Source organism: Mirounga angustirostris, unplaced genomic scaffold, assembly GCF_029215605.1.
Source record: "Mirounga angustirostris isolate CCGP_5_RB_7025 unplaced genomic scaffold, mMirAng1.0.hap1 SCAF_1, whole genome shotgun sequence".
Classification (NCBI taxonomy): Eukaryota; Metazoa; Chordata; class Mammalia; order Carnivora; family Phocidae; genus Mirounga; species Mirounga angustirostris.
The window spans coordinates 11341620-11354134 of record NW_026991709.1 but is presented as its reverse complement, the minus strand read 5'-3'; the positions used below and the strand labels follow the sequence as shown (position 1 = coordinate 11354134).

Here is a 12515-nt window from a genome sequence, read left to right as displayed (position 1 = left end):
AGTGCGTGCTGTATTTCTTCAGCTCTTTGAGTGTTTTCCCCCTTTGAGAGCCTCCCACCAAAATATTACCTCTTAAGAAGGGATGTTTCCTTAGGACTCTAGTGCAAACAGTGAGAGCAAATGCTTATTCAGTGTTCATACCGTGCTGCTTCATCTTCACAATCTCCTCGAGAGGGACGTGCTATTATCATCCCCGTTTTACAAACGTGGAGTCCCAGGGACAGAGAGGTTCAGTAACTTGTCCCAAGCCACACAGTGAATAAGTGGTGGGGCCAGAATTGAAACTGGGCAGTCCACTCGAAGTCTGTGACATAACTGCTCCTCTTTTCTGCATTTTGGGGGCAAAATTGGGTTCCTCTCCCATGGTGGCAACTCAACAGGAAAAGTGGGTGCAGCAGAGCTGGTTTGAAGTGGGTGGGGGCAGGACAGAAGTAGGGATGGAGCAGAATTCAGGAGGGAGAGTAAGGGATCAGCCGCCAATGTCAAGGTATTCTCCAGACTGCTCAGAGCTCCCTGGAGGAGGACAACCCCTCTGGTCCAACGTTGCCTTGGGCTGGGGAGTCTTCTTTGCCCAAGGGCCATGCAGCTGAACAGACACAGATAGTAAGAGGGAAACAGACTCAGACATGAGGCAAGACAGGCTCCATGGAGCCAGACTTCTTGCGACAGAGTTCTAGCTCTGCTACTTTTTAAAAGAGTGACCCCTGGGCAAGTATAGTTGACTCTCTCAGGGACTGTTTTCTTGCCTGTGAAATGGGAATGAGGGTGGCAACAGTACCTAGCGTGTAGGTTTGCTGTGAGGACAGAATAATATGCAATTGCTTGGCCAAAGTTAAGTATTCAGTGGCGCTCAGTGTAGAGTGGGCTCTGGGATCTCTGAAGGGTGTGGAAAGGTGTAGGGGAGGGCTGGGGCAGCCTGAGAGCAGGTGGGAGATGGAGGGTAGGGTGGCACATTGGGGTGGGCTGATACGGGGTGGCAGAAGCTGTGGGTCACAGAGAGGGAGCGGAAGCGACCCCTCTGGCAGGCAGATGCTTGTCCCCAGCTGCGGTGTGGATGCCTGGAAGCTCACTGCACGTGATTCTGTAATTTCCCATGAGGCTGAACATCTCAGCCAGGCCTCGCCCCTCATCCTCCTGCTGGTAGCCAGTGTTTCTGCTTCCTTCCCCCAGGGGGTGGGGGGGTGGGGAGGTTTGCCCCCGGGGGCTCAGCCTTTGGCCTTGGGACTGAGAGTTTCCTTTGGTGCGTGGTAGGATGGGGCAATCAGGCTTCAGACATTCAGGAACAAACGCACGGCTATGAGGTGTGGTGGTGGGTAACGACCCTGTGATCAGGAACCTTGGCCACGAAAACGTGGCAGACACATACAGTGGGACGTTACCCAGCCAGGAGAACGGAGGATAGCTTGCCATTTGAGATATGGCTGGATCTTGAGGGCATTCTGCGGAATGAAACTCAACAGAGAAAGACGTAAACTGTATGATCTCACTTATATACGGAATCGAAAAACAGCATAACTCATAAAAACAGAGAGTAGAATGGTGGTTACCAAGGGCTGGGGGGGCAGGGGTGAGGGAACTGGGAAATGTTATTTCAGGGTATGAACTTGCAACTGGCAGATAAAAAAGTCCCGGAAATCGAATGCACAGCATAGAGATTATAGTTAGCAATACTGTATAGTAAAGTTCAAAGTTGCTGAGAGACGAGATCTTAACTGTTCTCACCACGAAGAGAAATGATCATTATATGACAGGAGAGAGGCACTAGCTAACGCTCTGGTGGTAATCATATTGCAATATATAAATGTATCAATTAAGCATGCTGTACACCTCAAACTTCTACAAGGTGACATGTCAACTATATCTCACTACAAATTGAAAAATTAAGTGTTTAAAAAAGAACGCTGGCTGTGAGAAATGGCCCGCTGGGGAAGACAGAGGGCTCAGGAGAAGATGGTTTTGTAATGTCAGAAAGGAGCTGGTGTGGAGGGAGGGAAAGGCATCAGATCTGGAGGGAAGTAGTTCTCGAAGAAAGCTATGGCTAATATAAAAGAAGACAACTTTCTTTTCATGGCCATCGCCTTCTCTACACTCCTGAGGGTGAAGTTATCAGCCAGGAGTGAGAGCATCTTAACCGTTGAAAGACATTAATTAAATATAATACCGTACATTTATCTCTGCTGGTGACATTGACCAATTTTTTTGTTGTGCCCATCTCACTTAGAAAGCTCACATAGCTCCTGCGGTGAGCTAACTTTGCCGGAGTGTTTATCGAAAGATTAGTCCAAACGCCAGGCAGAGACTCTGTGGCCATCAGACACTGAGGGCTAAGACGGTCTTTTCATTTAGAGGTATTAAGGGAGAGAAGTGGTATGCGGCCAGGATCCACGCCAGTGTTGGATGGGAGAGCCCTGGGGGAGAGTCTAATGTATCAGATTGGAGGTTTAAAGTCAGAGGTGGTCAAAGTCCAGTGTTTCCAAAGACAAGCAAGCTAAATGTAGATCAACGGCCAAGACTGTTGGTGAAGGATGTAACCTGTCATTACGTGTGGCCACAGTGTCCCCGGAAGCCCGCGACTACATCACAGAGGGCTCAGTGTACAAGCCTTGCCTCTCCAGCATGTCACAAAGCACAGAATCACCAATACTTAAAAAAAAAAAAAAAAAAAAAAAGTATTTCTTTGCGAAAGAAAACAGATTATATCAGGGCAAAAATCACACCTGACTTACTTCTTAGAGTTTGACATGAAGGTGAATAGCTTTGTGGATATAATTTATATAGACCTTCAACAAACCTTTGTCTCACCGATGATTACTGTGAAATACTGATTTTCTGTGAAATTGGTGAGGATGTAAAGTCATGAAGAGGGGATTGGTGTAGGGACGACAAACAGCGTGATTGCAGCCCCTGGAAATGCGCAACAAGGGTGAGATCTCCAGGGTTGCCAACAGCACTAAATTCTTTTGTAGTAAATCATCAAATCAATAGAGAGAGATTCTAGGAAGGACATATAAACACTGATTGGTCTCTCAAAGTAGTAACAATGTTAACATTCGCAATTATGTAGCAAATGTCTCCAGGTGCCTTGTCATCTGCAAACCTAACACTTACAAGAGTCCTGCAAGACAGATATTTCTATTTATAGATGAGGAACAAAAGCTTGGAAACAGCTCCAGGGTCTTTGTCCTTTTGACAGTGTATTAAATTGCTAGGGCTCCATACAAACTACCAGAGACTGGGTGGCTTAAACATCAGAAATGTATTTCACACCATTCTGGAGGCTAGACGTCCAAGATCAAGGTGTTAGCAGGGTTGGTTTCTTCTGAGACCTCTCTCCTGGCCTTGTAGGTGGCCATCCCCTCACTGTGTCCCCACACCCCACACCCCCCTTCCTTTGTGCGCGTGCACCCTGGTGACTCTGTGTGTGTCCAAATTTCCTCTTCTTATGAGGACACCTGTCAGATAGGATTAGGGCAGCATTTTGACTTCATGGCCTCTTTAAAAGCCCCATTGCCAAGTACAGTCTGAGATACTGGGAGTTAGGGCTTCAGTGCATGAATCTTGGGGGGGACACAATGTTGCCCAAAGCAGATAGCAAGGAAGGTGAAGGACTGGAAACAAAGGGATTGGCGTGGTTATAGAGTCTACTGGACCCTCCCACCCCGTAAGCAGGGAAGATCTATTCTTAATCATGTCACACCCTGGAGGGCCGGGAGTGTGGGGAGGTCAGAGGGTGAGGAGTATCTCCCCAAAAGAACCTGTGAGGAGAGAGCACGCCTCTCCCTCCCTCCTTCCTGCAAGCCCTCCCTTCCCTCTCAAGTGAGATCTTGAGTCTTCTCTACAGGTCAAAGATACCGAGTTGCTGAATTCGTTTTCTTCACCCTAGGGTCTAAAGTACAGTTGTAATAAGAGACCCGGCCACCCCCCACCCCACTCCAGGGCCAAATCAGATCGATGGCAAACAGCTCCAAACACAACATCATTCCATAGCACATAGTTGAGGTGGAGTGTGTGGAATGGGGCTAAAGTTACTTGAATTCTTTTCGAGGCTGACATGTATGCAAGCCTAAGCACAAAAAGCCCTCTCTCTGCATTCAGTTTGTAGCAAAGTAAACAATTTGTAGCCAGTAAACAGGGTGTCCATTGTGTCGCTGCTCTGCAGACCCAACTTCAAGAAGGCCTTTTGTTTTAAAGGATATTTAAAAAGTCTTCATTAGCTATAAAAAGTTATTTAAAAATCCCTTGCCCAGACACCCAAATACCTCTCATAAAAAAAGATAAAAATAAAAAACCCCCACAACATTTATGAATAACCAGGAATGGTCATTTGTGGCCTGGACTTCTAGTCCAATCAAGTCGGCAGGGTTTATGGAGTGCTTTGGGGTTTTGGGGTGCCCATCCCAAGTGATGGGCAGAGAGGGAGGAAGATGAGGGATATGAGCTCTTGCTGTGAGGGAAGAGGGAGAAGTATGATGATGGCGACAGGGTCTTCGGGGACAGTAGAACTCCTGACGCATATAATGTTGCTTGGGAATGATTTGGAGGAAAAGGCAAGGCCATGGCCTTGAACAGTTCCAGGGGACATCCTTTACCCTGGCAAAGCTGAGCCATTTGTCCAAGCTGCAGTGTGAGTAGAAACCCTGCAGGGGAGTAAAATCCACGTACCCCTGGGTCAGGGGCTCCCCCAGGGACATGGGAGCAGCCCCAGCCTTATCACACCATCAGTAGGACCACCAAATGCTCCCATGGGTGAGAGTCCCCCCTTCTGCTCTGTCCCCTGGGCCCAGCGGACGCCATGGCCCACCTTTCTGGAGTGTTCCACAGGAGTGCCGTGGCACCTCCTCTCGGCTCTCCCCATCTCCATAAACATGCCTCACTACTTCTCAGGGGCTCACAAGAAGCTCCCGCTGGCTGGCTGACCGTGAACTGGTCAAGATCGAAGGAATGTTCAAATGCCTGAAGTCCTGTCCCTCCTTGGGCAGGGGACCATGCTAATCTTCTCTGCATCGTTCCGATGTTAGTGTATGTGCTGCCAAACTGAACACAGCCACGCCCCTCCTTTTAGAGAGAAGACTGAGACCAAGAGAGAGGCCACATCTAAGGCCCCACAGGAAGTGAAGGGCTGAGCTGGGTGAGTGTCACTCCTCCCTCCTCCAAAGCCTCGTTGGCTTTGTCCCTGTGACCCCCACCCCCTCTGCTCTCAGTTAATTCCTCAGTTTGCACAGTGAGAATTGTGACCCTGTATCTGAAGTCATTTACTCCCATTACAATGTAAATATATTAATACTTATCCCGTGATTAGTGCAAGAGTAGTTGTATCCAATCCTTTCTTAGGAGCAGATTTTGGCAGGTGAGAAGGTGAGACCCTAAGCTGTTCTTGGTGGTGGTGGTGGTGGAGGGTGATGGTGATGGAGGGCATGTGCTCACCTCCCCCCAAGGAAGATGGGCAAGAAGCAGGGGGAGGGCAGAGAGGGACCCAAGACGAGTTCGCACACTACACAATATTGCCTCCATCTGGCCTCACTTGGATGGTCGGAATGATTTTGATATTATCCAGAAGACTTAGGATGCTGACCAAAGACTTCTCCAGATGCTCAGAAGTTGTACTTCCAAGCATAATTCTTGGCTCTCCGAGAACCACAAGTAATTGATGACACCCCCCGCCTTTTCCACATCCTATTCTTTCCAGCTCCCGAACAGATAGATTTTCTTGTTTGTAGGCTCATTCATTCCAGGCTTTGCAGTAATCTCAGATTTGACAAATGCAAACGCAGTGTGGTCGCATTCATCGGTGGTCACCTGGTCCTCATTAGGGCCGTCGGAGGAAGCCAGGGCCTGCTTTTGTGATTAGCGATCCCTCCTCCATGCGGGCCTGAACGCTCTCAGCAGCCTTTTGTTTTTTGCATGAAGGCCTTGGAGGACTCTGCCAGGCTCAGCTCAACATTTTCCACATGACTGATGGCATTCAAAGCTTTGCAATCCCAATAGGCAAATTTCTGGACTGGCTTTGTTTCTCGTTGGTTCAGGTGGAATAATAAGGCTCTTTCTGCCAGGAATGTCAGTGTGTGGTTGGGAAGTTGGCATTTTTCTCTAAGGAGGCAGGGAGGCCAATTGGTAAGGGCCTGGGTGCCAGGGTGCCTGGGTGCCAACAGTCAGAGAGGTTATTTCAGTATTTTTCATTCTTAGGGAGACAGAGATGGTGTGTCCTAGAGATCGGGTGGGCCAACAGAGGCAGTCTTCCTGGGGGGCTCGTGCTGTACTGAGCCAAGCTCTGGTGAGGCTCTGCCTCATGCACTCCCCTAAGGCCATGTGGGGGCTGGGTTTGGGGCAGGGTGGAGGGTGTTCTGGGATTCGTCTTCCATTTCTGCAGCTGTGAGAATGGCTTGGCCCCCGCAAAAGCCTTTTGTTCCATTTTTCTCGTGCTTCATTGGGACATTTCCGGTACCAAATATATTCAACTGGTCCTCAGCTTCAGGAGGTAATTGAATATCCAAATGCTAGTCCTTCCATTGTCTGATGACCAGAACCAGCTGAAACACCCAATTTTGCAAAAAAAAAAAAAAAAAAAACACCAAAACCAAAAACAAAAAAACATTATGCTCCAGTCTTTCCCCCTAATTATCTCTTCCAATTACAATGTCTTCACATCCTTTTCTTGTTGAGGTGTGTGAGGCCCATGTGAATTCTGAGAATTCTTAGATTAAACTCCATTCTTTGTGCACCCAAATCACGTTCTCTTGGGCTGTTTTGTCCCACTGTACTTTGACATGGATTCCAAAGTCTGCATCTTACTGAAGACAGACTATTGTAATTATTATTTTGAAACAGACACATTTCCGAGCTTTTGGACCTGAGCCTGAAGATAAACATGGGTACTCAGGGGCCTTGAAACCCACACTCGCAGCTTGCTGATCCTTGCAGGCCTGTAAGATCAGTGCCAGACTAAACATAAAGCTGGCACTCCCTCCTTGGGCCAACACTTTGGGGCTTTTGTCAACTGGGCAGGAGTGCAAATCCTTGAAGATACTCTCTATGGAAAGCCTGTTTCTTTATGTCCTTTGGCTCGGACCTTGGCCAGGGTTGGCAACGTGGCCTTGAGCTGCCCTGGGATGTCTTGACATTTCCTCATTTGGGTCTCTGGGGTCTTTGCTCCAGCTAAGCTGCATATCTCAGGGAGAAGGGAAGAGGATGACCATGGTCTTGTTTTTAGGTCTCTGGGATTGAGAAGAAGCTTTGGGGTGAGGAAGAGTCCCCAACCCCCCAGGCCTTGGCCAGTTTCTGACTGGACAGGTGGAGAAGGAGTCAGAGAGGTGGGCTTTGGAATGGCAAGGAGGGGAGGGGCGATGGCAAACAAGCAGGGAGTGTGAGTTTATTCCCTAACTCTGCTAAAGATGCATCTGGGGTTACTTGGAGTCACTGAACACCTGGGAAGCTGTACTCCTTTACCTAGCCAGGTACCCCCAGGTATGCCAATGTATTAGCTCTATAGCCACGTGTGGTGATTGGAAACCCTACTTTGTCCAATGTGGCGATGTTCCTGTCTCACTGGGTATCATTTGCAACCCTCTTGAGCTGCCCCTGGCAGATCCTGGCACTGTAGGTCCGTCTCCTGGGTGGTGGTCCCCCACAGTTCTTCCTATAGAGGCCACCTCTACAGTCCTCCCTGCTGCTTCTCCTGCTGGCTTCCCCTAAGCTTTCTATATCTCCATCTCGCTCCCCTGACCAGAGAAGGGAGGAGCCCTCCTATTCAGAGAGTCTCCTCTTTTAATTCTCTTTGGTTCTTAACCTCAAAAAGTCCCTTGTCCCCCCGGGTGACACTGCTTCAGGTGGCCTGCCTTTGGGGACTCTTTTCCATGGCCTTTGGAAAGCAAACCCAGGGCCTGAGTCAACTTTCAAATGTAGAATGTGTTCCTGAAATAAGGAAATCCCAACATACATTGTGACTGGGATGATGTGGAAGGTAGGTGCAGGGAGAAGGAAAAGGAGCTGGGATGGGTGGCGGAAGACCAAGTCACCCATCTTGTCTCAGAAGAACCCTAGCTGGGTCATAGCTAATGTTATCCCAAGGTTGTCATGGAAACCACAGGACGATAGTGTCTGGCCGCCTTCCTTTGGTGGGAGGGGGCAAAAGGGGTGTTCTAGGCAGGCTGATGGAAGAAACTGGCATGAACTTTTATATGTCACCACTTACCCTGATACTCAGCCAAGAGCAAAGGCCCAGAGGCCTCCCCCAATGAACAAATTCAGCTCACTCCCAACTTAGGCTCCTTGAGTGTAGGAACCATGCTTCTTCATCTTTGTATATGAATGTCAAACCCAGTTCCAGCCTCAAAATAAAGGCACGAGAAGTGCTTGTGGGTCTGAAGGAGCTCAGGCTGGCCAGAAGCCAGATGTTGTGAGAGGCAGAGTCAGAAAAATAGGACAATTAGGCATTGGGTCCAAAGTCATGCATGTCTTGAGACATTGGGTCAAGAGGGTCCATAGAAAAATGAGAATCATTAGAAACCCATTAAAATATTTTTCTTTGTCAGTTTGAACATAACGAGTACTCATTTTTACTAGTGAAACAATGCAAAGATATAGAAAGAAAAAGTTGTATCTCCCTTCATATCTCTTCATCCTCTCTCATCTTGGTAAGCAATATTTTTTGGTCCTTGGAATTCCAAGATTTCACCAAGTTATATTTAGGTGTGTGTCTTTAAAAAAATAACCTTGTCTGGGACTTGGGCCTTTCAACCTACAGTGTTAAATCTCACATCAGACCATGGAAATTTCCTTCTGTTATTTGTTTAAATATTACTTCTCCTCCATCTGTTCTTCACTCTCTCTCTCTCCTTCTGGAACTTCTATTATTTGAACGTCATATCTCCTGTTTTGTCCTCTAAATCTCTTACTGTTTCCTCCTGTTTTCCAAATTTTTATGTTTTCATATTATGAGCTTTTCTTCTACTTGATCCCCTAGACCTTTAATTCACTGATAAGCAGTAATCATCCTTCTTTCAGTTTATTTCCCAACTTTTTAAAATAAAAAATAATTTTCTTTTAGTTTCTATAAGTCCTTTTCTTAGACTCTGTGTCCTCTTGAGCATTCTCATTACTTGTTTGTTCAAGCCCCTTTTGTCAGTCCTGCTCCAACAGAGGCCTCTTGGGCTGGAGGCTCCATCTTTCTCCTTCTCATCACAGAACGTTAAATGTTTCTGATTTTGTAGTCCACTGGCAGGCAGATCAGGATAAGCACATTTATCAAGCAGTGGCAGAAGAAGCAGGTAATGGAAGGTTCAGCAGTTTCTGCTTTTAGGAGTCAGCAGTAAACCAACTGGTCAACCACTGCTCTGAAGATCTGAGAAGGGCATCCTCTCTTTGAGCTGCTGGGATTAAGGTCTAGATCTTAAAGAAGATGAAGGGTTAGGAATTATGAGCACAGGTAGGAGAATTAGCTTCCAAGCGGAGGGGAATATTCCTTCTTCTGACCTACAAGACTGGCAGGGAAGGGAAATAAATATAGACCTTGTACCTTTGTCACTTTGTGGACAAAAGTTAGGGGAGTTCATGGTCAATGATGGAGATGGGCTTGGGTGGCCATTTGAATGTTTCCTCTAATTCAAAAGTAAATAGTCACTGAGCTGTTGCCTTCAACCTCCCAAGGCTTTCATCTGTCATGGTCAACTCAAGCAGTTGGTGGCTTGAGCACCTCCTCTTTGTCTAACACTGTCAGGTGCTCTGAGGAGTGAAAGAGACTCCGAGGGCAGAGTTCCCACCCCAAGACACTCCCCTGTCCTTTAAGGATCTGTTTGATTGCCACATCCTGAATTTTCCCTCTTAGGAGCCACCAGGATGATGTCACTCCATCTGTTCCCTCTTCGGGTCTCTGGGAAGATTCTGCAGCTTCCTTGGTGGGGGGGGGGAGGGGGCAGCTCATCCACACAAACACGGTGCTGCTGGCTAGTTTGGCAGGAAGCTTTCCTGAGCTGTCCTTGGTTTACCTGTCTATAGTGAAGGTGAGGCTCAAGAAGAGCCAAAGTTCTGGCTGGGATAAGGGGGGATCTCTGAGAGGAAGGCCCCCAGGGAAGTCACAGCCAGACCTCAAAGGGGAGACCAATAACCAGGAGCAGGTGGCCTCTGATGGAGCCGAGGAGACTGACCATATGGCCACAGCCTTTGGCCACCATTTCCAGTGTGTGAGGCTCAGCCAGCAGACAAGGGATATGGCCTAGGAATCGAGAGAAGGCAGAAATCACCACACCAAGAATGCTGAGATGTCCCCGTTGCCTTGAGGTTACAAAACCACCACCACCCCATACTCTCAGAGGCCATGACAACCTTGGGGCCAGGGAAAAGAAATCTCGAGACTTAGAATTTGGGTTTTTCTTTTTTTCTTCTAGAAAGACTGAGCATAATTGGGAGGGCCTTTTAAATTTAGGATATAGGTAATAAAGCAGATCAGAACAGTAAAGACCAGAAGGAAGACAAATAAGTTCTAGACAACATAAAGGAACTAGCTTTATTCCCTGCTCATCCAGGTTATACAGGGAGTTTGGACACCCCCCCCACACACACATACACACACACATATACTTTCATGTCTTTTGATTCTTTTTTCTGACCCCGTTGGTTAGAAGATGACCTAAAATTTATAGGAGAAACCACAAGAAGACAAACAACCCAATTAAAAAATGAGTAAAGGACTTGAATAGACATTTCTCCAAAGAAGATACACAAACAGCCAACAAGCACATGAAAAGATGCCAGTGTCATTAATCATCAGAGAAATGCAAATTAAACCCGCAATGATTTACCACTTCAAACCCACTAGGATGGCCAGATTTTTTAAAAAAATTTTTAAATTTAAATTAAATTAATTAACATATAGTGTATTATTAGTTTCAGAGATAGAGTTCAGTGATTTATCAGTCTTATATAATACCCAGTGCTCATTCCATCACGTGCCCTTCTTAATGTCCATCACCCAGCTACCCCATCCCCCACCCCCTCTCCTCCAGCAACCCTCAGTTGGTTTCCTGAGATTGAGTCTCTTATGGTTTGTCTCCCTCTCTGGTTTCATCCCACTTCATTTTTCCCTCCCTTCCCCTATGATCCTCTGCCTTGTTTCTCAAATTCCACATATCAGCCAGATCATATGATCCTTGTCTTTCTCTGATTAACTTATTTCGCTTAGCATAATGCCCTCTAGTTCCATCCATGTCGTTGCAAATGGCAAGAATTCATCTTTTTTTTGTAGTTTTATGGTTTTATTAACACAAATATGACGTGCACAACAAGCTGTCTATTCATTTTCTTCACTGCACAGCCTGGCATTGGGATTGGTGACTCTGATTGCCAGCTGGGCTGCTCTTTCCACAATAGCTTTGCGGTTCTTGGAGGAGACATTGTGAGCAATCTCTGCACAGTAAGATTGTTGCCCATCAGCAGCACTTCAAGCTCCTTGACGTTGTGGACTAGGAACTTCCGGAAGCCACTGGGCAACATGTGCTTTGTTTACTTGTTGCTCCCGTAACCAATGTTGAATCTTCTGCGCACCCTATTGTCAATGCCTCTGGGTTTCCGCCAGTTGCGCTTAATTTTGACATAGCGGTCTGGCTGGTGCCAGATGAACTTCTTGGTTCTCTTTTTAATGATCTTGGGGTTCACCAGAGGTCTGAGGGCAGCCATGATGCCTAGTAACAGATGGCTGCCACCTCCGCAGGCAGCGCCGAGGAAGAGCAAGATTTCATTTTTTGATGGCTGCATAATGTTCCATTGTGTGTGTGTGTGTGTGTGTGTGTATACCACATCTTCTTTAGCCATTCATCTGTCAATGGACATCTGGGCTCTTTCCACAGTTTGGCTATTGTAGACATTGCTGCTATAAACATTGGGGTGCAGGTGCCCCTTTGGATCACTACATTTGTATCTTTGGGGTAAATACCTCGTAATTGCTGAGTTGTAGGGTAGCTTTATGTTAAGCTTTTTGAGAAACCTCCATACTGTTTTTCAGAGTGGCTGCACCAGTTTGCATTCCCACCAACAGTGTAAGAGGGTTAGGATGGTCAGATTTCAAAAAAACGGGGAAACAGCAAGTGTTGTTGAGGCTGTGGAAAAATTAGAACCCTCCTATGTTGCTGATGAGAAAGTAAAATGGCAGAGCCACTCTGGAAAAGTGTTTGTGATTTCTCAATAAGTTAAACATAGAATGTCCGTCTGACCCAACAGTTCCACTCCTAGGTGTATACCCCCCAAAACCGAGGACAGGTGTTCAAACACATACTTGTTCACAAGTATTCAGAGCACAATTTCACAATAGCCAAAAGTTGAAAGAACCCAACTGTTCATCAACAGATGAATAGATCAACAAAATAAGGTCTATCCATACTGTGGAGTATTATTTAGCCATAAAAAGGAATGAAGGACTGATATATGTTACAACATGGATGAACATTGAAAACATGATGCTAAGTGGAAGAAACCAGGCACAAAAGACCACATATTGCATGATTCTATTTATTTGAAATGTCGAGAAG

The 12515-nt window shown here is 46.7% G+C and overlaps 1 non-coding gene and 1 pseudogene across 1 annotated transcript; both read right to left on the bottom strand.

The window, feature by feature from the left end:
* Positions 1 to 4936: 4936 nt before the first annotated feature.
* LOC123835011 (U6 spliceosomal RNA) lies at positions 4937 to 5042 on the bottom strand. Its single transcript, XR_006788576.1, has one exon. It is a non-coding gene; the product is annotated as a U6 spliceosomal RNA (small nuclear RNA).
* Positions 5043 to 11231: 6189 nt separating this feature from the next.
* Positions 11232 to 11674, bottom strand: LOC123834443 (large ribosomal subunit protein eL32-like; annotated as a pseudogene).
* Positions 11675 to 12515: the final 841 nt, after the last annotated feature.